The sequence below is a fragment of the Bos taurus genome, chromosome 2 (assembly GCF_002263795.3).
Source record: "Bos taurus isolate L1 Dominette 01449 registration number 42190680 breed Hereford chromosome 2, ARS-UCD2.0, whole genome shotgun sequence".
Taxonomy (NCBI): domain Eukaryota; kingdom Metazoa; phylum Chordata; class Mammalia; order Artiodactyla; family Bovidae; genus Bos; species Bos taurus.
Window position 1 is genome coordinate 131,357,075 of NC_037329.1, and position 27,533 is coordinate 131,384,607.

The window sequence follows — 27,533 nt, forward strand, 5'->3', positions numbered from 1 at the left end:
AGGGGCAGAGGGAAAACAGCAGGGTGTTCAGAGCCAGACCTGGCGCCCGGTCCTGGCTCTGTCACTTTCGGTCACTGTCACCCCAGCAAGTCTTTGCACTTCCCCGGGCTGCAGTTTCATCGCCTGCATCGTAGGGAAACGATGATAGTACTTACCCCACGGGTGCATGAGCGAATCAAATGCAGAGCAGTGCCGAGGCCAGGATGCTTTCTGTGTTTTAATTCCTCTCATGCTCATAGCCTCCCATGAGACTAGTCTCTGGCTCTGTGATGGCCTGTTTCACGGGTAAACTGAGGCTCAGGGGTCATGGCACTTGCAAAAGTCAGACAGGTCATAGGAGGCAGAGCTGGGACCTGAACCCGGGCTTCCAGGGGCCCTTTAAGATTTCATGGCTCGGTGAGTGGGACAGCCGCATACCCAGTCCCCACGGCAGGCATCTCCCCAGTAGCTTGGTGGGGTCTGGTGGCCAGGTGTCTGGGCTGTATCTGTCAGCTGCCCTTGCCCTCCGCCTGCTGACAGCAGCCCCTTCCTTTGGAAACTGCCCCTCCCCTGCTCCTCATGCTGTCCGCTGGGTGCCAGTCACAGGATCCTGCCCCGCTCCTTCCCAGGGAGGACACATGCCCCGGGCCTGGCCAGAGTCCTTCCCTGAGACTCTATAATTCAACCCAGAGAAAGAGAAGGGTGCTTTTCTCTAGGGCTCTCAGCTGCCCGGACGCAAGCCTGGCCCTTTTCTGTGGGTTCCAAGGACATCAGGAGATAAGGACAAGGGCACACACAGAGGGAAGCTGAGGGATGGGAGCAGACGCAGGGAGCGGCGCTCCGGCAGGCCAGCGCCAGAACTGTCCGAAGTCAGATCCTCCCTCCCTTCCAGGCAGTTGCAAGCCCGGGCGTTTGCTTTGTTCCAAAACTCTGTGCGAGCTGCGTTTCTGTCACTTACAATCCGGGGGGCTTCCCTGGTGGCTCAGACAGTAAAGAATCTGCCTCCTAACACGGAAGGCTCGAGTTCCATCCCTGGGTCAGGAAGATCCCCTGGAGAAGGGGATGGTTACCCACTTCCAGTATTCTTGCCTGGGAAATCCCATCGATAGAGACGCCTGATGGACTATAGTCCACAGGGTCATAAAGAGGCGGACACAACTGAGTGACTAACACACACACAGCCTTGAGGGTCCTGACTGAGGGGGCTTTGCAGAGGAGGTGGCGTCTGAGCCGCGTGTTAGAGGAGTTTTTGGATCATCAGCGATGTGAGGTGGCGCCAGGCAGGAGAAGCTGGTGAGAAGAGCCCGCTCGTGACCTGCCTGGGCGACGCTGTGATTCTCACTTTACAGATGGGGAGACAAAGGCACAGAGCGGTTCAGCAGCTTGCTTACGATCACATCGCCGGCAAACGCCAGAGCTGGGGGTTTGAACCTCAGCCGTCTGGCTCCAGAGTTTGTGCTCTTAACCACAGAGTAGAAGTGACCACCCTCTGACTGCAGCCTAGAGTTCTTTCTGTAGCACGCCACGCCTCGTGGCCCGGCGGGGACGCAGCTGCAGCATCTGCAACTGGGATGTGGCCCCGGGACTCCGGAGTCCCAGTGCGGGCTGGGCAGCGGAGAGGAGAGGGAGGGAGGCCCCTGTGGAACCTTCCAGAGGAAGTAAGGTGCTCTCCTGGCCAACTGCCACCCCAGGCTAGCAGGGAGCTGTAGGCAGGTTTCCTGCCAGGTGCCCTGCCGTTTCTGTAAGCTGTGATAATCTCCAGACACGGTGAATGATGGGCTCTGGCTGTGTCTGGCTAAGCCCTTGGCAGGAGGTCAGCGACTTTAAGAAGCTCTGGCTTCCAGCCGAGGTGCTGGAGAGTTATAAAACCACTTCCAGCCCGGGAGGCCCTGGGCAGGCAGGAAGCGGGGAAGGACTCCGGGCTGCACTGACGACGGACCCCCAGGGATGGTCAGCCTCAGGCCACAGCTCCAGCCTGCCCCGGGCTCAGGCACCTCCCTGTGTCAACAGCTTTTTACCGTATACTTACAGAGTTAGGGAGCATCAGCCCCATATTATAAGCGAAGAGGTTGAGGCTCAGTGAGGCTTAGTAACCTGCCCAGGGACACACAGCCAGATCTCCCAGGTCTGTGTCCAGGGCTCTGAACAGCCTCACTTCTGCTTCTTCGGCCTCATCCCTGATCGGAAGGATGTCTGGAACACATGCCAGAGCCCCCTCAGTTCTGCTGGTCTTTTCCCCAAAACACTTCTTCCCTCCGATTCCAGAGAAGGGATCCTTCCCCCGTGAGAGAGTACCTTTCCATTGCTTCACCAGAGGAGCCCCCAGCCCCTGGGGGTCCTGCACAGGTGGTTCTGGGCCAGGGTTGGGGACTAAGGCTTCCACCTGTGCCCCTGTGTCTGGGCCCTGGCAGGCCCAGGGGAGCCAGTCTTGCTTGTTAGGCTCAAGCTCCACAGGAGGAAGACTTTCAGTTTAGTCGCTCAGTCGTGTCTGACTTTGCAACCCCATGAACCACACCACGCCAGGCCTCCCTGTCCATCACCAACTCCTGGAGTTTACCCAAACTCATGTCCATTGAGTCGGTGATGCCATCCAACCATCTCATCTTCTGTCATCCCCTTTTCCTCCTGCCTTCAGTCTTTCACAGCATCAGGGTCTTTTCCAGTGAGTCAACTCTTCGCATGAGGTGGCCAAAGTATTGGAGTTTCAGCTTCAACATCAGTCCTTCCAATGAACACCCAGGACTGATCTCCTTTAGCGTGACTTTAGTTGGGGGCAAAGGAAAGGCTGGGTAGGCTGAGCCTCAGAAGATTAGCCCTGCCAGAGTAGGGCAGGGAGCAAGGCTCTCCAGGTGGAGAAACAGCGAAAGTGAAGGTGCAGAGGTGGAGCAGTGGGCACGCGCCAGGGCACCGCCTGGCCGTCACCGCGGGTCTCACCTTGGCCAGCGAGGCAGAGCATCCACCTCCAGCCCTCCCTTGTTTGCCTCAGCAGTGCAAAGAACCCCAAACTCTGCTCTAGACCCAGAGCCCCAGTCTGGCAGGGACAGGGGACCAGGACGGCCCCGGGTGTGCAGGAAACGCCCTCCAGGTGCCCTGTGGCCCCGACATCCTCCCATCCGTGACTGTGATGTTGACATTGAGACCTGCCCTTTGTGAAGCGCCCGCCCTGTGCCTGCCCTGTGTTTCGCACTTTCCACCCGGGCTCCCATTTGACACTCGGGACCACCTTGCGGGGAGGCCACTGCTGTTCTTCTAGCAGGGGAGCTGCGGCTCCAGAGGTGGCACAACTCGCTGAACATCACCGTCACTCAACAGCTGAGCTGAGCCTGTCTGACGTCAGAGCCCGTGTCCCCAGCCACGAGTGGTGATGCACACTCAGCCCTCGGGGCTGCTGTGAGGCGTGAAAGCACATTCAGAGGAGCGATAAAGCAGGGCATCCAGGGCTACGCAGCCTGGGCCGGACAGATTTGGACAGGGCACCAGAGCAGCGAGTCCAGGAGCTGGCACCCTGGACCCAGGAGGGAGGCGGGGGTCTGGGTGCAGGGAGACGAGGGCCCCCCCACCATGGCCCTCAGCCATCCCAAGCCCATGTCGACTCCTTCACCAGCACCAAGTCCTTAGCAGCCACGGCTCAGGCACATGGGGCTTTGAAAGGAGGGTCCAGAGACCTGGCTTCTGGTCCTGGCCGTGCCTGCTTGCTCAGGGGACTTCCCTCCCTCCGGACCTCAGCTAGTTCATCTGTAGAACGGGCTGGGGCAAACGTGTGGGATCAGACAAGCTTCCCCGCACCCACGACTCCAGCCACACTGCCCTTCTCCCTGCTCCTTTTTCGTTTAATACGGTGCACACATTTTTAAAATGTTACGTATGTATTTTGTTTCTGGTTGTGAGTCTTCGTTGCTGCTCGCAGGCTTTCTCTAGCTGCACCAGGTGGGGCTGCTCTCTAGTTGCGATCCGCGCTTCTCATGGTGGTGGCCTCTCTCCCTGCAGGCTCCGGGTACGTGGGCTCTGTGGTTGCAGCGTGCAGGCTTAGTTGCTCAGAGGCAAGTGGGATCTTCTCAGCCCGGGACTGAACCCGAGTCCCGTGTACTGGCAGCCGGATTCTCAACCACTGAAACACCGGGGAAGTCCCTTCCTGCCCCTTGAGCTCTGCTTGGTCCTGCCTCTGCTCTGGCTGTTCCCTCTGCCTGATGCGCGCCCCTCACGGCCGACCCCCCAGCGTTCTGGTTTCACTTGGCGTGACACCTGCTCACAGACGGCCCCTCCAGTCTTCTCCGGTATCCCCTGCCCCGCCGCCCTGCCATCCTTTCTCCGTAACATGAGTCACTCTCGGCACTGAGACAGTCAGGGTACGGATTAGGGTTTAGGGACGCCAGAGTCAAACTCAGTTCAGTTCAGTTCAGTCCCTCAGTCGTGTCTGACTCTTGGCGCATGGACTGCAGCACACCAGACCTCCCTGTCCATCACCAACTCCCGGAGTTCACCCAAACTCATGTCCATTGAGTCGGTGATGCCATCCAACCATGTCATTCTCTGTCATCCCCTTCTTCTCTCACCTTCAATCTTTCCCAGCATCAGGGTCTTTTCCAATGAGTTAGTTCTTTGCATCAGGAGGCCAAGGTATTGGGAGTTTCAGCTTCAGTACCAGTCCTTCCCATGAACACTAACGACTGATCTCCTTTAGGATGAACTGGTGCCTGGGTTCAAGTCCCAAAGTCCACGCCGTAGAACTGATGATCTTGGCCGTAGTGTCTCTGTGCCTCAATTTCCTCACCTGTTAAATGGGGTCAATAATAAAGCACACTGTCATTTTTGTAAGGATTAAGTAATGCATTACAAAACACAGTTGTTAGCACACAGTAAGCGCTAAAAACATGTTAGGAGCTGTTAGGATAGAGAGTAACTTTTAGCAATGTTGTTCAGTGTCCGACTCCCCACACGCCGCCCCCCGTGACCCAGCGTTAAACCTCCAGCTCCTCAAAGCCAGGACTTTGTCTTGTTCACTGACGTATATCAAACATGGAGCCATTTCCTGGCACACAGTAAGTGCCTGATAAATAGTTGTTGAGTGAATGAATGGGTGGACGGGTGAATGCTGACATTCCCAGCTTCTCAGCGCTCCGTATGGCTGGATATGGGGGAGGATGGATTTACAGAAGACGACCCTGGGCCAGCCCCAGCTCAGTGCACAGCAGCCGCTACGGCGGGCACACCCCAGCCTGCCCTGATGGTGTCTGTGGGTGTTTGATGCTGTTTTCCAGCTCGGAGTTTTGGATTTTTGCAATCGAGCATGGAGACTAACGTAGATTTTCCCCTGTGCTCAGCAGCCTTCCCTCTCAGACCTGCAGAGTTGGGCCCAGCCTACTTATCTTTACCTGGAGAAGGAGATGGCAACCCACTCCGGTGTTCTTGCCTGGAAAATCCCATGGACGGACGAGCCTGGTAGGCTACAGTCCATGGGGTCTCAGAGTCGGACACAACTGAGTGACTTCACTTCAGTCACTTCATGCTTTATCACTGGAGAATGAAATGGCAACCCACTCCAATATTCTTGCCTGGAGAATCCCATGGACACAGGAGCCTGGCAGGCCATGGTCCATGGAGTCGCAGAGAGTCGGACACGACTGTAGTGACGAAGCACACACGCACTTATCTTTACCAGTGCCCATCACCCTTCCCCCAGCCCAGAGCATCTTTTTTCTTTCTTTTGGCCATGCCATGTAGAATCTTAGATTCCCACCCAGGGATTGAAGTTGTGCCCCCTGCACTGGAAGCTCAGAGTCTTAACCGCTGGACCGCCAGAGAAGGCCCCCATAAACGAGTCTAACAGGCAGAAATGTCCTCACCCGCGCCTCCCACCACGCCCATGCCTCCCTCTTGTTCTAGAATTCAGGGTGGGATTGCTGACTGATCCATCCTCCTGCAGGTCTCTTCTTGGCTCCCGGGCCTCTGAGCACCCCAAGCGGCGCCCAGTCCCAGGAGGGAGGGAGAGATCGGTACGTCGCCATCTGCACAGATAACACCAAGGCTCCGAGGGGAGGTTTGCTGGAGGCCCTGTGCTGGCAGTGGACAGAGGCAGAGTTCAAACCCAGGTCTCGCCATTTGCTGCTTCTGTTTCATTCATTCATTCACTCGGCTCAGTTACTGAACAGCTACTCTGTGTCAGACACTGCCCGGTGATCACAGTGCCTGCCCTGGCCGGGGAACCAGAGCTTAGCCCAGCGACGTAGCCAGCTACCCCACGCTGTCCCCTGGAGCTCTGTGACATGGAATTGTGCTACATCTGTGGCTGCTAACCATGTCTGACTACTGGGCACTTGAAATGTGACTAGTGCAAATGTGGAACTGAATTCTTTTTTTAAAAAATTAATTTATTTTAATTGGAGGCTAATTACTTTACAATATTGTAGTGGTTTTTGCCATACATTGACATGAATCAGCCATGGGTGTACGTGTGTCCCCCATCCTGAACACTCCTCCCACCTCCCTCCCCATCCCATCCCTCAGGGTCATCCCAGTGCACCAGCCCTGAGCGCCCTGTCTCATGTATCGAACCTGGACTGGCGATCTAGTTCACATATGGTAACATACATGTTTCAGTGCTGTTCTCTCAGATCATCCCACCCTCGCCTTCTCCCACAGAGTCCAAAAGTCTGTTCTTTACATCTGTGTCCCTTTTGCTGTCTCACACATAGGGTCATCGTTACCATCTTTCTAAATGGAATTGAATTCTTAATTTTAACTTCAGTGGCCACATGCGGCTCATGGCTACTGGGTTGACGTTATGGGTGTGACAGTCCTCTGAGGAGCAGTCATTCATGGCATCGGATGGTAGGTCTCAGACTCAAACGTGAGCATGAGGACCGTGTTGATTTCCCAGGGGGCAGCTTAGGGTCTGTCTCCTTTCCCAGTTGTCAGTATATTAAACTCACAGGTGTTTGCTTCACACCCACAAAGGAGTCAGTCACTCTTTTCTCTGAAATGCAAGACCTTCCTAACCCATTGTGCAGTCTTCCCGTTTTTTTCCCTTGTTGAGGCGTAAGGTATATAGAGTAAAATTGCACAGTCCAGAAGCAAGCGGTTTGACAAGTTTTGACAACTGTCGACACCCGTGTAACCCCGGTGGCATCAAGATAGAGGACACTTCCAGAATATTTCCGCTTTCCCAGACGGCCCCCTCATGCTCCTTTCCAGTAAGTCCTGTCCTCAGAGCAACTGCTGTGCTGACGTCTGTCACCATAGATTAGTTTTGCCTGTTTTTAAGCCTGACAGCAATCATTTTTGCACTTTTGACTGAGACAAGGTTTTAAGAAATAGTTCCCTTTGTTGGAGACACAGAACTCCAGGATGATGAAAAGAGGCAGTTGAGCCTGGGTCGCAGTGAGGAGGAGACCAGAAAGCGGGGAGGGATGGGGTCCACAGGGGCCTGGGGCTTTGTGGCCGGCCCAGAGGGGGCAGCCACTCTTCAGCTCGAGCTGGCTGTGGCTACTTGAGAATGTGGGCCCAGCACTTCCAAGTCTTTTTTTTTTAATCCTTTTTTTTTTTTCCCCTTCTGCCAAGTCTTTTTTAAAGGAAAGCTGAAAATACTGGTTTTCATGTAAAATCTCCTTAATGTTGGCATTTCAAAATGTGTTACAACATTGCGGGCCAGGTAATTCACATCTGTGTCAGACCTGCCGTGTGGACTGCAGGGATGTGAGTTCTGCCTTGGGCTCATCAGGATGTTAAGTTACCATTCTGTCTGATACTTGTGGAGTGGGCCCTTGGCTCCAGGTCCTGTTTTAAGTACTCAATGTTATTAAGTCCTCTAATCCTCTTAATAATCTATTAATACATCCATTTCACAGATGAGTAAACTGAGCCACGAGAGGGATTACGGGGCTCGCCCAAGGTTACAGGGTACTTGGCTGGCACTCAAACCCTGACTGTCTGCTTTCTGAGTCCCACCTCTTAAGCACTACACGCCCTGCCCCTTGAGGAGCGGGGGCGGAAGGCAAAGCCTCCCCAGGGATGGTTATGCCATTCGGGGTGCAGCTTGGCCAGCCAAGAGCACTCCCACCCTGAATGAGGGAGCCAGAGGCTGGGGCCCCACCTGCTGGGCCCACCTGCCCTGGCACAGTCCGTTTTCATGTCCAGGCACCTTGGCTGTCAGCTGGTGGAGCCCTAGTTTTTAAAACTGCTGGGAAAGCAGCCAGGGGTGGGGCTGGCAGGCTGGAAGCCTGGCTGAGGGTATCTGGGAGCGCTGGGCAAGTGCGGACAGAAGCTGCAGTAAGCTGGCAGGGGGAGGGCCCAGGCCCAGAGGGTGACAGGGCCTTGGAGGAGGTGCCAGCCGCAGAGTGAGCCTGCCAGCCCGGGGTGAGGCCAGGCCGCCGCTGCAGGGAGCTGATGGCTGCGGTATCCCCACCTGCTGATGCTGCGCTCACACAGGCCTGTCTCCTGGGGAAGGTCAGGAAGGGAAAGGTAGGGATCACAAGGACAGACAATGCTGCCTTTCCATTCTCCCCTAGTGCTTCTGCAGGTGGGGACACTGAGGCCCAGAGAGGGAGCCGCCAGGACCCAGACCTGGACTTCCGGCTCCCCATCCTGCCCTCTCTCTGCTCCATTTGGGTCCACATTCCTCAGGACCCAGAGCTGTGGGACAAGGAGGTCTGTGGTCGCTAGCAGGCAAGCGTTCCAGAAGCCTGAGGCACGTGCCAGAGGGAGGCCAGACCCTCCCCTCTGGCCCCTGTCTATGTCACTGAGCCAGGGCCGGCCCTGTTTGAAAGAAGCTTTTGCCATCATTTCTTTTTTCTCCAGTTTGATCATCACACCTGCTTTGGAAGATGTACTCTTATTATCCCCGGTATTACCAGTGAGAAAGCCAGTGCTCGGAGAGGTAGACACCCCTGCCAGAAAGTTGGTGGGTTGAACGAGTGATGTATGTCGAGTGCTCACCGCCGTTCTGGTACATAGCAAAGGGCCATGGGCTTGTGGGCCGGAACAGGGGTGAGGTGAGGGGGCAGGATTGGGGAAGGAGGACATCCTGCATAAGGTAACACGGACTGGGCTTTGGGGAGCTCAGCTTCTCAAGCAGCTGGGTCCCCTAAGGTCAAGGATGTTTCCTGAGTAAGACCAAAACACCACGTAACGTGGGTGGTACCCCAGAGCCCTCACAAACCTTCCAGCAGCCCACCCCCCCACACACAGGGGAGCCCTCCGGGTCTGGCTCCAGGTCTTGTGCATTTTGAAGGAGCAGCCTGACCTTGAGGTCCTCTCGTCACCTCTCTGAGCCTCAGTTTCCTCATCTGTCAAATGGGTACTGTGCTACCTACCATGCAGGGTTGTGATGAGGGCATATGATAGGTGCTCAGTAAACAGGCGTCACAGAATCTCTAGGAAACACCTATTGAATTGAATTGAACTTTTAAGGACAGAGGACAGACATGTTCCAAGTGTAGCCCAGGAAAGCTTGATCCACACTTTACTGCAGAACCAAAAAAATCTCAACTCCAGCTTGTGAGGGTCATGTTTTAGAGGGTTAAGAGGAGCCGCTCGGCCCTCTTCAGCTATGTCTACACTGGAAGAAGGCACTAGGGGGCAAGTTTGTCATTAGTTCCCACCCTCTGCCAAGAGCAGCAAACACTGAGCGCTTACAGTGTGCCAGACGCGTGCTAAGCCCTTCCATCGTGCCATCACTTTATACAGGAGGCAGTGGGCTCGGCAGCCGGACCCTGGACCCTCCACCAGCGTGTGGTGGCACTGAGATCTGAACCGACGTAATCTGACTCCAGACTCCGTTCTTAGGAATGGAAAAGAATCTGCCAGAAATATGTGCAAATATTAAGCGGGGGCAGTCTTTCATATTTCCAAAGCTTTTGCGTGCACGTGACTCCGTTTGCTCCTGGCGTCACTAGAGGAGGATGGTGTGCTTATGCCCATCTTACACTTGAGGATGCTGAGGCCCAGAGAGGTGGTGCGGGTTGACCGAGGCTGGAATGTGGGTCCATCCACCTGATTCCAAGACCCGTGCTCTTTCTCCTGCTTCTCAGTCACCTCTTGGGGAAAGAGTTATCTAACCTGAGTGGTGACAGCCAGCAGGTCCCAGTGAACTCTGCCATCACCGTGGCCCAGCCTGTCCCACTGCCACCATGGACCCAACCTCACTGGGCAAGCACCGTTCCAGCCCCAGACCCTGTTTCCTGCATCCGTATCACTTTGATATCAGAGCTTTAGAGCCACTAGCTCTCAGAGAGAAACAGAGATGCTGCTGCTGCTGCTAAGTCACTTCAGTCGTGTCCGACTCTGTGCGACCCCATAGATGGCAGCTCACCAGGCTCCCCCGTCCCTGGGATTCTCCAGGCAAGAACACTGGAGTGGGTTGCCATTTCCTTCTCCAATGCATGAAAGTGAAAAGTGAAAGTGAAGTCGCTCAGTAGTGTTTGACTTTTAGCGAACCCATGGACTGCAGCCTACCAGGCTCCTCCGTCCATGGGATTTTCCAGGCAAGAGTACTGGAGTGGGGTGCCACTGCCTTCTCCGAAACAGAGATGAGGGATTTTCAAATTCCATTCCTCAGAACCTGTGAGGAAAGCAGACCCGGGGTCAGGAGGCAGGGTTACTGAGTGCGTGAGTGGCAGCTCCACTTCTCTGTTTTGTATTTTGGGTTGCAGTGTTAAGTTTTCAAAAACAAACGGCTCGACAGGACGCAGGCCCACGCACCAGCAGGCCAGGAGCCCTTGCACAAGGTGGGGCCTGGCAGCCAAATGGGCCCTCACCTACCAGTGTGCCCATAGTAACTGGCTCTACCACACCAAAGGGCTCACACAGCCCATGCAGGGGGTCACCATATGGCTCTGGGGGCTAGTGGGGAGTGTTCTGTTGACGTATAGGACGTCTCCCGTAACAGGCCACCTTTTCAAAGACTGGGAAATGTAATCAACCTACCTAATACATGGAAATAAAAACAGAAATTAGGCAAAACAAGGCAACAGAGGAATATGTTCCAAGGTAAAACCCCAGAAAGAAAAGAAAGAAAGGGAGCGCTCAGGCGTGTCCTACTCTTGTGATCCCACAAACTGCAGCCCACCGGGCTCCTCTGTCCATGGGATTCTCCAGGCAATATTACTGGAGTGGTTTGCCATTCCCTTCTCCAGGGGATCTTCTTGACCCAAGAATTGAACCCAGGTCTCCCTCATTGCAAACAGATGCTTTACCAACAAACCTCGGAGGAAGACCTAAATGAAACGGAGATAGACAATCTATCCAATAAAAAATTTAAGGAAATGGTCATAAAGATGTTCAATAAATATGGGAGAAGAATGGATGAACACAGAAGTTTAAGAAAGAATTAGAAAATAGAAAGAGAAACCAACTGAACAATACGATTGCTGTTCAGTCACTAAGTTGTGTCCGACTCTTTGTGACCCCGTGGATGGCAGCACACCATGCTCCGCTCTCCTTCACTGTCTCTTGGAGATTGCTCAGATTCATGTCCATTAAGTCGGTGGTGTACCTAACCATCTCATCATCTGCCACCCTATCTATTCTTTTTTTTGCCTTCCATCTTTCCCAGCATCAGGGTTTTTTCCAATGAGTCAGCTCTTTGCATAAGGTGGCCAAAGTAGTGGAGCTTCAGCTCCAGCATCAGTCCTTCCAATTAATATTCAGGGTTGATTTCCTTTAGGATTGACTGGTTTGATCTCCTTGCAGCCCAAGGGACTCTCGAGAGTCCTCCAGCACCACATTTCAAAAGCATTAATTCTTTGGCACTCAGCCTTCTTTATGGTCCAACTCTCACATCCATACCTGACCACTGGAAAACCCATAACTTTGACTATATGGACTTTTGTTGGCAAAATGGTATCTTTGCTTTTTAATATGCTGTCTAGGTTTGTCATAGCTTTCCTTCCAAGGACCAAGCGTCTTTTAACTTCATGGCTGCAGTCACTGTCCACAGTGATTTTGGAGCCCAAGAAAATTTGTCACTGCTTCCACTTCTTCTCCTCTATTTGCTATGAAATGATGGGACTGGATGCCATGGTCTTAGTTTTTTGAATGTTGAGTTTTAAGCCAGCTTTTCACTCTCATGAAACCTCATCAAGAGACTCTTTAGTTCCTCTTTACTTTCCGCCATTAGACTGATATCTGCATATCTGAAGTTATTGATATTTCTGCCAGCAACCTTGACTCCAGCTTGTGCCTTATCCCGTCCGGCATTTCACATGATGTACTCTGCATATAAGTGACAGGGTGACGGTATACAGCCTTGATGTACTCCTTTCCCAGTTTTCAACTAGTCAACTGTTCCATGTAAGGTTCTAACTGTTACTTCATAACCTGCTTACAGATTTCTCAGAGACAGGTAAAGTGGCCTGGTATTCCCATCTCTTTAAGAATTTTCCAGTTTGTTGTGACCCAAACAATCAAAGGCTTTAGTGTAGTCAATGAAGCAGAAGTAGGTGTTTTTCCGTAATTCCCTTGCTTTCTCTATGATCCAGTGAATGTTGGCAATTTGATCTCTGGTTTGTCTGCCTTTTCTAAACCTAGCTTGTACATCTGGAAGTTTTCAGTTCACGTACTGCTGTCTTCACCTTGGAGGATTTTGAGCATAATCTTACTAGTATGTGAAATGAGTGTAGTTGTATGGTAGTTTGAGCATTCTTTGGCATTACCCTTCTTTGGGATTGGAATGAAAACTGACTTTTTCCGGTCCTCTGGCCACTGCAGAGTTTTGCAGATTTGCTGACATATTGAGTGCAGCACAAAACCAGCAGCATCTTTTAGGATTTTAAGTAGCTCAGCTGGAATTTCATCACCTCCATTAGTTGTAGTGATGCTTTCTAAGGCCCATTGGACTTCATACTCTGGATGTCTGGCTCTAGGTGAGCGACCACACCATTGTGGTTATCTGGGACATTAAGACTTTTTTTGTGTAGTTCATCTGTATATTTATGTCACCTCTTCTTAATCTCTTCTGCTACTTTTAGGTCCTTGCCATTTCTGTCTTTTATCATGCCCATCCTTTCATTAAATATTCCCTTGATATCTCCAATTTTCTTGAAGAGACCTCTAGTATTTTCCATTCTATTGTTTTCCTCTATTTCTTTGCACTGTTCATTTAATAAGTCCTTCTTATCTCTTCTGGCTATTCTCTGGAACTCTGCATTCAGTCAGGTATATATTTCCCTTTCTCCTTTGCTTTTAAAGTGGAACAATACAATAACCAGAATTAAAAATGAGGTAGAAGGAATCAACAGTAGATTAGACGCAACTAGAGAGTGGCTCCTGCTCACCATCACTAGACAAGAGCCCACACAGCAAGAAAGACCCAGAACAGCTCCCTTCCCCAGGAAATCCTGAGCAAAATATTAGCAAATTGAATCCAACAATACATTAGAAGGATCATACACCATGATTGAGTGGGATTTATCCCAGGAATACAAGGATGGTTCAATATTTTCAAATCATTCAATGTTATACATCAAATTAACCAACTGAAGAATAAAAACCACATGATAATCTCAATCAGTCAGTCAGTCAGTTCAGTCGCTCAGTCGTGTCCGACTCTGCAACCCCATGAACTGCAGCATGACAGGGCTCCCTGTCCATCACCAACTCCCGGAGTTCACTCAAACTCACGTCCATCAAGTCCGTGATGCCATCCAGCCATCACATCCTCTGTTGTCCCCTTTTCCCCAAAAACTTTTGACAGAATTCAACATCCATTTTTGATTAAAAAAAAAAAATCTCAACAAAGTGAGTATAGAGAGACCATATCTCAGTATAAAAAAAGACACATATGACAAGCCCACTGCTAACAGCATACTCAATGGTAAAAATCTGAAAGCATTTCCTCTAAGATCAGAAACAATACCGAATACCCACTCTCACCACTTTTATTCAACATAGTATTGGGAGTCCTAGCCACAGCAGTCAGACAAGAAAAAGAAAAGGAATCCAAACTGGAAATCCAAGGAAATAAGGCTATCACTGTTTGCAGATGACATAACACCATATATAGAAGATCTCATTTAAAAAAAGCTATTAAAACCAATAAATGAATTTAGTAAAGCTGCATGATACAAAATTAATATTAAGTAATCTATTGTGTTTCTGTGCAGTAACAATGAATTATCAGAAAAAGAAATTAAGACAACAATCCTGTTTACAATTGCATCCCAAAGTGAAATACCTAGGAATAAATTTAACCAAGGTAGTGAAAGACCTGTTCACTAAAAGCTGTGAGACACTGAAGAAATAAACTGAAGAAGACATCAAAAATGGAAAGATACACTATGCGTATGCACTGGAAGAATTACTCTTGGTAAAATGATCATACCACTCAAAGCAATATACGGGTTCAGTGAAATGCCTGTCCAAATACCAGTGGCATTTTCACAGAACTAGGACAGATAATTCTGAAATTTGTCTTGAAATACAAAAGACCCCCCCAAATAGTCAAAATAATCTTGGGGAAAAAAAGCACAAAACTAAAGATGTCATCCTCTCTGACTTCAAGCTATAACAAAGCTATAATAATCAGAACAATGTGATACTGACACAAATAGAGACACACTCATCAGTGGAACAGAGTTGAGAGTCCAGAAAGAAGCCCACACTTAACGGTCGATTAATCTATGACAAAGGAGGCAAGAATATACAATGGGGGAGAAGACAAGCTCTTCAATAAACAGTGTTGGAAAACTGGACATGCAAAAGAATCAAACTGGACTACTTTCTCACACACTGTGTACAAAAAATAAACTCAAAATGTATTAAAGATTTAAATGTAAGACCTGAAACTATAGAACTCCTAGAAGAAAACATAGGCAGTATGCCCTTTGACATTTTTTTAGGAGTAATCTTTAGATCTGTCTCCTCAGGCATGGGAAACAAAAGTCAATAAACAGTTGGGAACACATCAAGTGAAAAGCTTTTGCACAGTCAGTGAAACCACCAGTAAAATGAAAAGGCAGCAGACTGAATGGGAGAAAATATTTGCATGTGATGTATCTGATAAGTTAATACCAAAATATATAAAGAACTCATACAACTCAACATTAAAAAAGCAAACAACTGGCTTAAAAAACGGGCAGAGGACCTGAATGGTCATTTTTCCAAAGACATACAGCTGGTCAACTGACTTACGAAAAGAACACCCAACAGCACTAATCATCAAAGAGACGCAAATCAAAACCACAGTGAGATATCACTTCATACTTGTCAGAATGACTTTTATAGAAAAGGGAACAAATAAACGTTGGCAAGGATGTGGAGAAAAGGGAACCTTTGTGCGCGGTTAGTGGCAATATAATTTGGTGTAGCCTCTATGAAAAATAGCACAAAGCTTCCTCAAAAAATTAAAAATAGACCTACCATGTTATCCATTCCTGGATAGTTTTCTGAAGAAAACAAAAACACTAATTTGGAAAAGATATATGCACTTCAGTGTTCATTGCAGCATTATTTAAAATAAGGTATGGAAGCAACCTAAGTAGCCATTGATAGTTGGATGGATAAAGAAGATGTGGCACATATATACGCATATGTGTATATATATTTATGTATATATATATAATGGGCTATTACTCATACCTTAAAAATGAAATCTTGCCGTTTGTGACAACATGGATGGATCAAGAGGGTATTACGCTCGGTAAAATGAGTCAGATAGAGAAAGACAAACACAGTGTGATTTTATTTACATACAGGATCTTTTAAAAAATGAATAAATGTATCCAAAAGAGACTGAGTCATAGATACAGAGAGCAAACAGGTGGTTTGCTCATACAGAGGGGAGGCAATGGGGGAAATGAGTGAAACAGGAGAGGGCGATTAATAGTACAAACTTGCAGTGACGGATGAGTCTGGGGGATGAAGTGTGTAAGGTGAGGAAGAGTCAGTAACACTGTGATAATTTTGCATGGTGACTGATGTTACCTAGGCTTATTATGGTGATCATTTTGCAGCGTATCGAAATATCAAATCATTATATTGTAGGAACTAGTAATAACAGTGTTTAGGTCAATTGTACTTTGAAAATATTAAAATAAAATTGGATGTGTTAACTGAAAATACCAGTAGTAAATAAAGGACTCTACAGGGCTAAAAATACATATGCTCTCAAACCGCTGTTTAAATCAGCAACTACTTCCCCATTTTACAGAAAAACTGACTCCAAAGCATGTGCTTTTCCCATAAATGATGATAATGTTCAGGCATGTTCCAAGTTTCCTAACTTACTTAATGCTCTCAACCCTGAGGGCAATAGCTGTCTCCATCTTACTGATGGGAACACTGAGGCTCAGGTGGTCAAGGGCCCTGCCTCCCAAGGTCACACTTCCAGACACTCCCAGCCTGACAGGCGTAGCTCTTTTTGTCTTGGAGAAGGAAAACCACTTGCCGAGGCCCAGGGTGAGGCAGTGGCAGAAATGGGTCCAGAATATAGATCTTCTGACTCCTGGCGGCAAGCCCTGGTTACCTCCCATGGTCCAGGACATCTCTGGACTGCAGATGGAGACGAGCCAGGCCTGTATGGAGCCTGGCTCTGTTCTTCACTGGCTGTGTGACTTTGCCCACGTGAACGGACCTCTCTGAGCCTGTTCCCTCTCCCTCGAAAAGCAGTGATAGGGCCACATCATGGAGTTTATCGTGAAATCTAAACAGGATCATCCACATGAGTAAGTCTGCCCAGGGCCTGGCGCAAACCGAGAGCCCTGGCCACCCTCAGTTCAGGGATCCGAGGGATCCCCAAAGCTTCCTGCCCCACCCGCATCCTCCTCCTCCTCCTCCTCTCCCCACCCCTCTCCCGCCCACCTGTGTAACACAGATAGTAATTACAGCTATTTCCATGAACCGCTTCCTGCTTGAACCTAATGACTAGGCGGCTCAATCATCACCATTATAAATGTCACCAAGTGAGGCGGATTAACTTTGTCCTAGGTTTTATGTGATTAGATCAGCAATTGCTCAGGCGCGTTTGGTCTTCCCAGCCTGAGACTTACCCAGCCTGGTCATCCTGCACAGCTTAGGGCCTGCTCCTGGTTTCTGGTCAGCCTCAATACCTGACGGCTTGGTGATAACAGCGGGCAACTCGGCCCCTGCAACTTCCCTGGTGGTCCTGTGGTTAAGACTCCGTGCTTCAGATGCAGGGCATGCGGGTTTGATCCCTAATCAGGGAACTAAGATCCCACATGCCACACTGTACAGCCAAAAAAAAAAGAAGTGGACAACTCAGCCCCTTTGACCTGACCTAGAGGTGGTGCCTGAAGCGGTAAGGATGGAGCAGGTTGGTGCTGCCGTCATATTTGTCATATGGGCTTTGCACATAGATACATCTGGGCTGCAGCCCAGGCTTTGTTAGTTACCAGCTGTGTGACTCTGGGGCAAGTTACTGACCCTTCTTGTACTACAGTTGTCTTACACTGTGTAATTGGGAGTTGAAGTTAAATTACACTGTGTAATGTCAAGTTAAAGCACGGTGCCTGGCATGTCATGGGTCCTCGTAGTTCCTCCCCTTCCCATCTTCCATCATCTTCAGTGTGAAGAGCCAGCCCTTTCTGAACCCCGCCCACACAGTAACATCTCCTGAACTCTACTTCTCTGCGAGGCACTGGACTGAAGACTTTAGGCATCTTATTTAAGGCATATAAAGACCCTGGGGCTTCCCAGGAGGCGCTAGTGGTAAAGAACCTGCCTGCCAATGCAGGAGCTGAAAGAGACACGGGTTTGATCCCTGGGCCAGGAAGATCCCTTGGAGGAGGAAATGGCAACCCACTCCAGTCTTCTTTCCTGGAGAATCACATGGACAGAGGAGCCTGGCGGGCTACAGTCCGCAAAGAGCTGGTCACAACTGAGTGACTTAGGACACAGATAGCACACAAAGACCTTGGGCTTCCCTGGTAGCTCAGATGTAAAGAATCTGCAGTGCGGGAGACCTGGGTTTGATCCCTAGTTCTGGAAGATCCCCTGGAGAAGGGAATAGCTACCCACTCTGGTATTCTTGCTTGAGAAATCCCATGGACAGAGAGGCCTGGTGGGCTACAGTCCAAAGGGTCGTGAAGGGTTGGACACGACTGAAGTGACTTAGCAGGCACACATAAAGACCCTATGAAGCAGATATCACAATCATTTGAAAGCAGATATCAAAATCATTCATTTTCAAGAGAAAACGAAAGTATAGAAAGCTCTGTCAAGGTCACACAGCTGCAGTTGGCTGCTGGTCACTCTATTGGGTTGAGATGCTAGAAGCCTGTATAGCTGCCTTCAGGGATCACAGTAAAGTCCGAGAAGGCTGCCTGTAGGAAGATGCATCTGAGCTGAGGGGTTAGACAGGGGAAGGAGGAGAGGAAAAACCTCCCAGACAGGAGACAATGGATAAGCCAAAGCCTGGAAGAGAAAGTACAGTGTGTTTAAGGGCCTGACTATTCCTATTTTACTGAGGTTCAGGCGTCGGTGGGAGGCTGGAGAGGATCCAGGAGCAGCCTGAGAGGTGGGCGGAGGTTGGGAACCCCACCAGGACTCACGCTTTCACCTGCCAGTTCCAGGGAACCTTCGTGAGGAGGAGAGTGACTGGATCATATCAGTTAGTTTAAACAGTTCTGCTGGAGCCAGCTGTGGGGGTGGCGGACTCGGGGGAGTGAGGGGTTCTAAATCAGGGATGGCTTCCAGGCAGAGGAAGAGCAGAACCAAGTGGGCCTGGACAGAGGGGCAGAGATGAAGGCAGGCAGGCATGGTGGAGAGAGGTGAAGAAGGAGCCTTGCAGGGGGGCTGGACAGTCAGCAGGATGGTAGCGGCCTGTGTTGAGGAGTAAAGAGGCTGCCGGCCAAGCTGGACTTGGGTGTGGGCTGGCCACCTCGGCAGGCGCTGGAGTGCAGTCCACTGGCAACCCGTGAAGGCTCTCAATGCCTCCTGGGGCCCCCGGGCAGGTGAGTCAACACCAGGCCAAGTGGGTGAGTGTTTTCCAGCTCCCTGCATGTGTGGGCTGGTCTCCGGCTGCCAGCATGTTAGGGGGAGCCCAGCCTGGGACTCTGGTCCCAGACTAGGGTGACGGACTCATTGACTGGCAGAGCTGTAGCCTTCTCCCTGGAGGTGGTGAGCAGCCGTGTAAGCTCTGTGCCCTTGACCTTCCGGTCTAACTCACCTTTAGGCCTCCCTGAACTCCTAACTGTCCCCTTGTTCCCGCTCACCTTCCCCCTCCATGCTCAGGCCTCCAGGCCCGCCCAGCCTAAAGTGCAATCTTTCTCCCCACCCCCACCCCCAATTGTATTCCTCTATTTCCCACGTCTCAGACAGGCAGCCTGTTGTCTCCAATAGAAGTCGACCTAGAGAGCCAGGCCCCATGGTAGCATGAGGAAAGAGGAAGAGGATCTCAGAGGGTCAGGAGGATCCGGGTTGGAGTCCCAGCTCTGCCCGAAGGGCAAGCTGCTTCCTTCCTCTGTCCTCAGTCTCCATCTGTGAAACGGGTCCCTGCGTTTGTTCCACAGGGTGATGCAGCGTGAGACACAAATGAGACCAAGGTATAAAAGAGCCTTGAGAATTGGGAGTTGCTGGGCTTCTGGTGGTGTCAACAAATTTTTATTCTGTTTTCAGTTCAGTCACTCAGTCGTGTCCGACTCTTTGCGACCCCATGAATCGCAGTACGCCAGGCCTCCCTGTCCATCACCAACTCCTGGAGTTCACTCAGACTCACGTCCATTGAGTCAGTGATGCCATCCAGCCATCTCATCCTCTGTCATCCCCTTCTCCTCCTGCCCCCAATCCCTCCCAGCATCAGAGTCTTTTCCAATGAGTCAACTCTTCGCATGAGGTGGCCAAAGTACTGGAGTTTCAGCTTTAACATCATTCCTTCCAAAGAAATCCCAGGACTGATCTCCTTCAGAACGGACTGGTTGGATCTCCTTGCAGTCCAAGGGACTCTCAAGAGTCTTCTCCAACACCACACTTCAAAAGCATCAATTCTTCGGCGCTCAGCCTTCTTCACAGTCCAACTCTCACATCCATACATGACCACTGGGAAAACCATAGCCTTGACTAGACGGACCTTTGTTGGCAAAGTAATGTCTCTGCTTTTGAATATGCTATCTAGGTTGGTCATAACTTTCCTTCTAAGGAGTAAGTATCTTTTAATTTCATGGCTGCAATCACCATCTGCAGTAATTTTGGAGCCCAGAAAAATAAAGTCTGACACTGTTTCCACTGTTTCTGCATCTATTTGCCATGAAGTGATGGGACCAGATGCCATGATCTTCGTTTTCTGAATGTTGAGCTTTAAGCCAACTTTTTCACTCTCCTCTTTCACTTTCATCAAGAGGCTTTTTAGTTCCTCTTCACTTTCTGCCATAAGGGTGGTGTCATCTGCATAGCTGAGGTTATTGATATTTCTAGTAATCTTGATTCCAGCTTGTGCTTCTTCCAGTCCAGCGTTTCTCATGATGTCCTCTGCATATAAGTTAAATAAGCAGGGTGACAATATACAGCCTTGACGTACTCCTTTTCCTATTTGGAACCAGTCTGTTGTTCTATGTCCAGTTCTAACTGTTGCTTCCTGACCTGCATACAGATTTCTCAAGAGGCAGCTAATTATTTTTTTTTAATAAACATTTTATTTTAGAACTGTTTTAGATGTATAGCATCATTGGGAAGATTGAAAAGAGTTCCTTTATACCCCATACCTGGTTCCCCTATTATTTACCTATGACATGGAACATTTGTCACAATTAATGAACTAACACTGATACATTGTTACTAACTAAAGTCTTTATGCCTTTTATTTTTTGGCCTTGCTTTGCGGGACCCTAGTTTCTGGACCAGAGACGGAATGAACCCAAGCCCCCTGCACTGGGTACATGGAGTCCCAACTGCTGGCCCACCAAGGAAGCCCCTTAATTTGCCTTTTTTTTTTTTTAAATTTCAATTTTTTTTTGGCCATGTCACATGGCTTGTGGGTTCTTAGTGCCCCAACTAGGGATTGAACCCTGAGTCACAGCATTGGAAGCACCGAGTCTTAACCACCTGACTGCCGGGGAATTCCCTCAGTTTTCTTGAAGTTTCTGCCTAAGGTCCTTTTTCTGTTCTAGGATCCCACCGAGCGTGTACTGTGCTTAGTTGCTCAGTTGTGTCCAACTATTTGGGACTGTAGCCCACCAGGCACCTCTGTCCATGGGGATTCTCCAGGAAAGAATACTGGAGTGGGTAGCCTATCCCTTCTCCAGGGGATCTTCCCAAGCCAGGAGTCAAGCCGGGGTCTCCTGCATCGCAGGCAGATTCTTTACCAGCTGAGCTACCAGGGTAGCCCCCCCCGCACCACGCACACCCCATCACGTTTACTTGCTGTGTCTCCTTAAGTTCGTCTTGACCGTGGCCATTGCTCTGGGGAGGAAAGCACAGAGGTGAAGTACCATCTGCATCCCATCGTGTCAGGAGTACATCCTATCCTTCCGTAATTGGACTTATCATTGTGGACATTAGCCTCGATCACCCAGGAAGACGGCTGCTTTTGCCTTGAGTACGGCAGCAGAGTGAGATTCACACCAGTGTTAACTGAGCTAAGGCCAAGATCAGGAAATCTGGACGGGTACAGAAGCAAATGGGAAAGCTGAGGAAGGAGAATAAACAAAAGCAGCTTATTAGGCTGCCGTGTTTCCCCCCAAGTGCCAAGTCACTTGGGGATGGGATGCTTGGTGCCAGGCAGTTCGTTTCAGCTCATTAAAGCTTTTCAGGGACTCCCCTGGTAGTCCAGTGGCTAAGACTCCGCACTCCCAATGCAGGGAGCCTGGGTTCAATCCCTGGTCAGAGAACTAGATCCCGCATGCCACACCTAAGAGTTCATATGCTGCACCTAAGACCAGCTCAGCCAAATAAATAGATTAAAAAAAAAATCTTTATACTGAACCATTTTATAGATGAGGAAGCCGAGGCCTTAGGAGGGAAATGACATGGTCACATGATCCAGGGGCCCAGGTCTGTCTTTCCTGCTTCATTCCTGCTGTTGAATAAATACATCGAAGCTGCAGTCCCAGGAGAATCGAGTTAGGGCAGGGATGTTTCGTGATGCAGGTTGTTTCAAATTCACTTTATTCCAAAAAGGATTCATGATGGGTTGCAACTGAAACACATCAATCAAATGATACACAGTAGAAATGAAAAATCAGGAGCAGAGAAAATAGAGCAGAAAACGTGGACAAGGACAAAGCTGAACATAAAGGCCAGAAAAGTGCTTGATTTGGCTGTGAGCTTCCTCAGCTAATTCCTGTGATTCTTCTTATCAAAGAACTAAGAAGCAGTTCACTCCTCCAGGAACTTAGTGGTAAATGTAAAAAGGACTTAATCACATGGAGGGACTTCCCAACGGGTCCAGTGCCTAAGACTCTGCACTCCCAATGAGGGGAGCCTGGGTTTGATCCCTGGTCAAGGAACTAGATCCCACGTGCCGCAACTAACATTTCTCATTTGCTGCCACTAAAGATCCTGCAAGCTGCCGTTAAGACAAGATCTCAAGTGTGGCAACGAAGGCCCGGCACAGCCAAATGAATAAATATTTAAAACAAGAAAGAGATTAATCACATGGAAATTTCTCATGTAAAAGACACTGAGCAATGTTATAGATCATGTAACAGTAGCAGTAGGTGTTACCTGGTGTCATCTTCCGGAGCGATGGCTATGTATTTTTACTATATGCTTTATAGTATATATTTACTATATGCTCCTTGCCCAAATTTGTCCTATTTGAATTTTACTTGTCATCAAGCAACTCTACCCTGTTTCTTCTTCACTGAAGTCACAGATGCCTTTGCCCGAGTGAAAATCTTGGATACAAATTAACCAGTTATCTATATACCAGGTTCTGTGCTGGATATGGGGGATGGAGGGAAATAACGTAATTGTCGCCCATCCCCCAGGTCCATCCCTGCGGTGAAGACACCTGGACAAAGGCCTGAATGAAATGCAGATGCTATGCTTGGGGTACACCAGAGGGATGGGCATGATTCCCTCTGAGTCGGGAGAAGGGGGACTTCCTGGAGGAAAAGGTAGGCTAGACGTGGAGACCAGTAGCTGTGGTGGAGACAGCATAGTCTTTTGTATTTTTTTGGCAGCATCGAGCCTTAGTTGTGGCACGTGGGATCTAGTTCCCTGACCAAGGATCAAACCCAGGCCCCCTGCATTGGGAATGCAGACTCTTAGCCACTGGACCACCAGGCAAGTCCCAAAAGGGGGACTTGGGAAAGAGGGTATCAGTCATAGATCCCTTGAGGGTGGGGAGCAAGTGCTACTCCCTCAGCTTACAGCCTGGGGCCTGACAGATGTCATGGACTCAGCAGACTCCTTTTGGGAGGTCAGCACCCACAGGGATAGCTCAGGGGTCAGGGTGACGGCCATATACCCAAGAGGTGTGTGGAGGGTGAGTCTGGGGAGTCAGGTTTGGGCCAGTTCAGGGGAGCCCTTGCATGTCAAGCTAAGGAGTTTGGCGGTGGGGATCAATTGGAGGCTTCTGAGCCCTGTGTCTTGTAAGTAGTGATGGTACAAATAGTAACAGGGAACACTTGGTGGGGATATGCTGTGTGCCCAGCACTGCTCTGAGCACTTTATTTATTTTTAAGTTTTAGATTTTTAAAACTTTTATTTCTGACTGCACTGGGTCTTCGTTGCTAGGCACGGGCTTTCTTTAGCTGCAGCGAGCAGGGACTATACTCTTCTTTGCAGTACGCGGGCCTTACTGCAGCGGCGTCTCTCCCTGGGGCGGGTGGTCTCTGGGGAGTGCAGGCTTCAGTAGCTGTAGTGCACAGACTTAGTTGCTCCGCAGCATGTGGAATCTTCCCAGACCAGGGATCGGACCCGTGTCCCCTGCATTGGCAGGCGAATTCTTAACCATTGGACAGCCAGAGAAGTCCCTAAGCACTTCATATTAACTAAGTGTCGCAACAGTCCTATGAGGGACGTGCTATTATTATCATCCCCATTTTACAGATGAGACTGCCGAGGCAGAGGGGCTGAGTCATGTGTCCAGGCTTACACAGCTGGGACATGGCATTAGTGAGGATCTGAACTGAAGCTTGGAACTAGAGCTTTTCCTCACTCTATTATTGTCCTTGTTAAACATAAGTTTTTAACTAACATAAAACACGGAGAAGGAAATGGCAGCCCGCTCCAGTGTTCTTGCCTGGAGAATCCTGTGGACAGAGGAGCCTGGTGCGCTGCTGTCCATGGGGTCTCACAGAGTCAGACACGACTGAGGTGACTTAGCAGCAGCAGCAGCAGCAGCATAAAACATGAGCGTGTATTAGGTGGGCTTCCCAGCTGGTGCTAGTGGTAAAGAGTCCACCTACCAAAGCAGGAAGAGAAGTGAGAGTCGCTCAGTCATGTCCAACTCTTTGTGACCCCACGGACTGTATAGCCTGCCAGGCTCCTCTGTCCGTGGAATTCTCCAGGCCAGAATACTGGAGTGGGTAGCCTTTCCCTTCTCCAGAGGATCTTCCCGGCCCAGGGATCAAGCCCAGATCTCCTGCATTGCAGGCAGATTCTTTACCCTCTGAGCCACCAGGGAAGCCAATTGCAGGGGACACAGGAAACACGGGTTCAATCCCTGGGTCAGGAAGATCCCCTGGAGAAGGGAATGGCTACCCACTCCAGCATTCTTGCCTGGAAAATTCCACGGGCAGAGGAACCTGGAGGGCTACAGTCCATGGGCTTGCATAGAGTCAGACAGGACTGAGCGCACGTACATATAAGGATTTAACAGCTCTCAACTAATTACTGGCACACAAGGCAAGAACTGATGGGGCTCTGACCATAGGGCAGCATCTCTAAGAAGCTGAGACTTAGAATGTGAAAACAACTTGTGGGCTGTGGTCAGGGAGTCCCAAGCCTCTGAATTTCACTGAATTTCACCCACAGTTGCTCTTTTTTTTTGCCTCTGATGAGCTCTCAGTTTCTTGGAAGATCCCCCTCCTTTGGGCATACCGACACAAAAGCCATCGGAGTGATGACGTGGTTAGGAAAGATGACCTGGTGGGGTCACACCCGGTGCCACTGAGCCTGGAGGCCTTTGTCATCAGAAACACATGAGCGTTTATAACACTTCTCGTTTCTGTTTCAGCCTAGGCCTTTGATTTCCACAGGGTGGGGTTTCCAGAGCCGGGCACCATCACACCCTCCATCTGTCTGTCTTTCATCACCGTCTCTGTGATGCATCTGGGGACCGTGGTTCCCACTGCTCCGCTCCTGGTCTCCGCCTAGCCCTTCTCACGAACTCCAGGCCCTCACTTCTCATCTACCGCTCAGCGGGGCCGGGAGAGGAGCGTGCAGTTCGGGGCAGCATCTCCCCACAAAGCTGCAGTTGTTTGTCCCTTTCCCTAAAGCTCCCTGGCTGTGGGTGTCCCCACGACTACAAACAAAGCTGTTAGGGAGAACAGCCCTGGCTGGCCTGCCACTCAGCACCCCTGAAGTCCATGCCATCCCCGCCTGGAGCAGCAGCTCCCCTTCTACAAAGAGCAGGAGGCCCCACAATCCAGGCCCTGCTCTGCTGCCCACGAGCTGAGCGCCCGAGGTTCTCTGGAGGCGGTGCGGTGGGCTGGGGCAGCCAGGACTCCCATCCTGGCTCTCTGACTCTCTAGCCAGGGAGGGGACCTGCAGGAGGGCTGAGGGGGACTGGGAGGGGGGTGCCGCCTCCCCCATCCTCAGTCTCCTCTGCCAAGTGGAAGTGGGAGGTGGAGATCCCACCGCACCAGGCTTCCCGGGGTCAGGAGGAATACGAATCGCTGGGGCCCAGTGGCTCAGCATAGACTTTTGTTCTGCCCAGCCCCTCTCCGTGCCTGGCCCCCTCCCACATCTCCCATGAAAGGGAAGTGATACCTGCCAAGGCTGGGGCTTTGGTGGGTGTGGGGACCCAACAAGACAGTGATTGGAAGGCCCCACCCAGAACTGGGCGGGTAAGAGACAGGGCTCCCCCTACCCAGCGCCTCTCCCGCCCAGTCTTTGGAATGCTACCTGCTGACTGGGGCCCATGGTGCTCCCCAAGGAGCAGAGACGCCTAAGCCATTCCCACATACGAGGTGGGTTCAGTTTCACTCCCCGGCCCCGGGGCAGGCGGCATCTCAAGAAGGGCCCCTCATCTTTTGTGTGCTGAAAAATAAACAGCTCTTGGTCTCCTTGGATTTCTACTCCAGAGGTAGGTGAGCTTCCCTGGTCATCCCTGCATGGACAGGCCGGCCTTGGCCCCTGGGATGGGCTGCCAGTCTCCTCCCTCACCTCTCACCTTCGTGCAGATGCCCATGGAAGCTCCAGTCCCACTCTAGGCCTTTGGGGACGTAGGGCCTCACAGGACCCAGCCCTCCCTTCTAGGTTCTCCTAATTAAGGTGCTGTGTGCATCAGTAGAAGGAAATGTGGGATGTGGGGACGGGTCAGGGAAGGCAGAGGACACAGCACAGGAGGCCTGAGGCTGCCTGGGGTCAGACAAGACTGGTCTGGAGAGCTTTCCAGAAGGGCTGATCTCTGAGTTGAGACGGAAGGAGAAGCCATTGCTTCTCTACACCTGGGCCAGTTACTTCCCCAAGCCTCGGTTTCAGATTCTGTAAAAGAGACCGATGATACTTGCTTCAGAGCGAACAGCGAGAGGCTTCAATGAGACATGAGTGTAGAAGAACCGACAAATACCTCGTCCCTCTAAGCGCCCAGGAAACAGTAGCTGCCTGCCGTGCCAGGCATGGAAGGTGTTTGGTGACTTGAATTTCTTTTTCAAGGGTCTTTTTCCTGGGGCAGTTAACACCTGTTACTTAGTGTAACTGGTTTCCGAAAAAAAAACAACCCAGGGTGAAATTAAAACAGCCCGATGGCCCTTTCTCTTTCTCCAGTGGGTAATGGGAAGTCCTGCACCCAGGGGGAGTGGAGCAGAAGAACCCAGAATTAAAATTCTTCCCACGGACCCTGCCTCCCCGAAGGTCCTCAGACATGTTCTCCTTGTCCTTGGGTATTGCAAAATTAGATGCACTTTCAAGGCCCTTCCCCAGAGTAATTTTCACTTCTCCTTTACTTGTTCTCGCATTCATTTTAACAGTGTTTGGAGTGCCTGTACTATGGCAGCCGATGGGGATTCTGTGTGTCAGACAAGGTCCCAGCCCTGATAAAACTCACAATTTGGGGGAGGGGGAAGGAGACAGATGTTAAAAACCAGCATAAATAAGTAACAAACTGCAGTAAAACAGGTTGCCATGATCGATAATTTGGGTTCTGCTCAGGGTGGCTGGGACATTTGAGGGTGTGACGTTTACGCTGACCTCTATCTGCAACAGGAGCCTGCACGGGAGGAGCAGAGACATGTCCAGACAGAGGGAACAGTGCTATAAAGGTCTCGAGGGCAGGAGACACTCGGAGAATCTGGGGAACAGAGGGAGGGCGGGAGAAGCTGGGGCCTGCGGCAGCGAGGTGGGAAAAGGGGCAGGGTGGGCAGGGGCCACGGGGGACCGGTAATGGGACTGTCCCCACAGAATTGGGAGCAAGGGTGACAGGTTCAGAGTTTCCTGCTGAAGCCTGGCTCTGGCTGCAGAGCAGGCTGTGAGAAGGCGGGAGGTGAAGCTAGGAGACC

The 27,533-nt window shown here is 50.6% G+C and overlaps 1 protein-coding gene across 1 annotated transcript in view; it reads left to right on the forward strand.

Moving 5' to 3' along the window:
* The window catches only part of ECE1 (endothelin converting enzyme 1), a 124,808-nt gene that overhangs the window by 32,551 nt on the left and 64,724 nt on the right, over positions 1–27,533 (forward strand). The gene's annotated exons all lie outside the window — the stretch shown is intronic.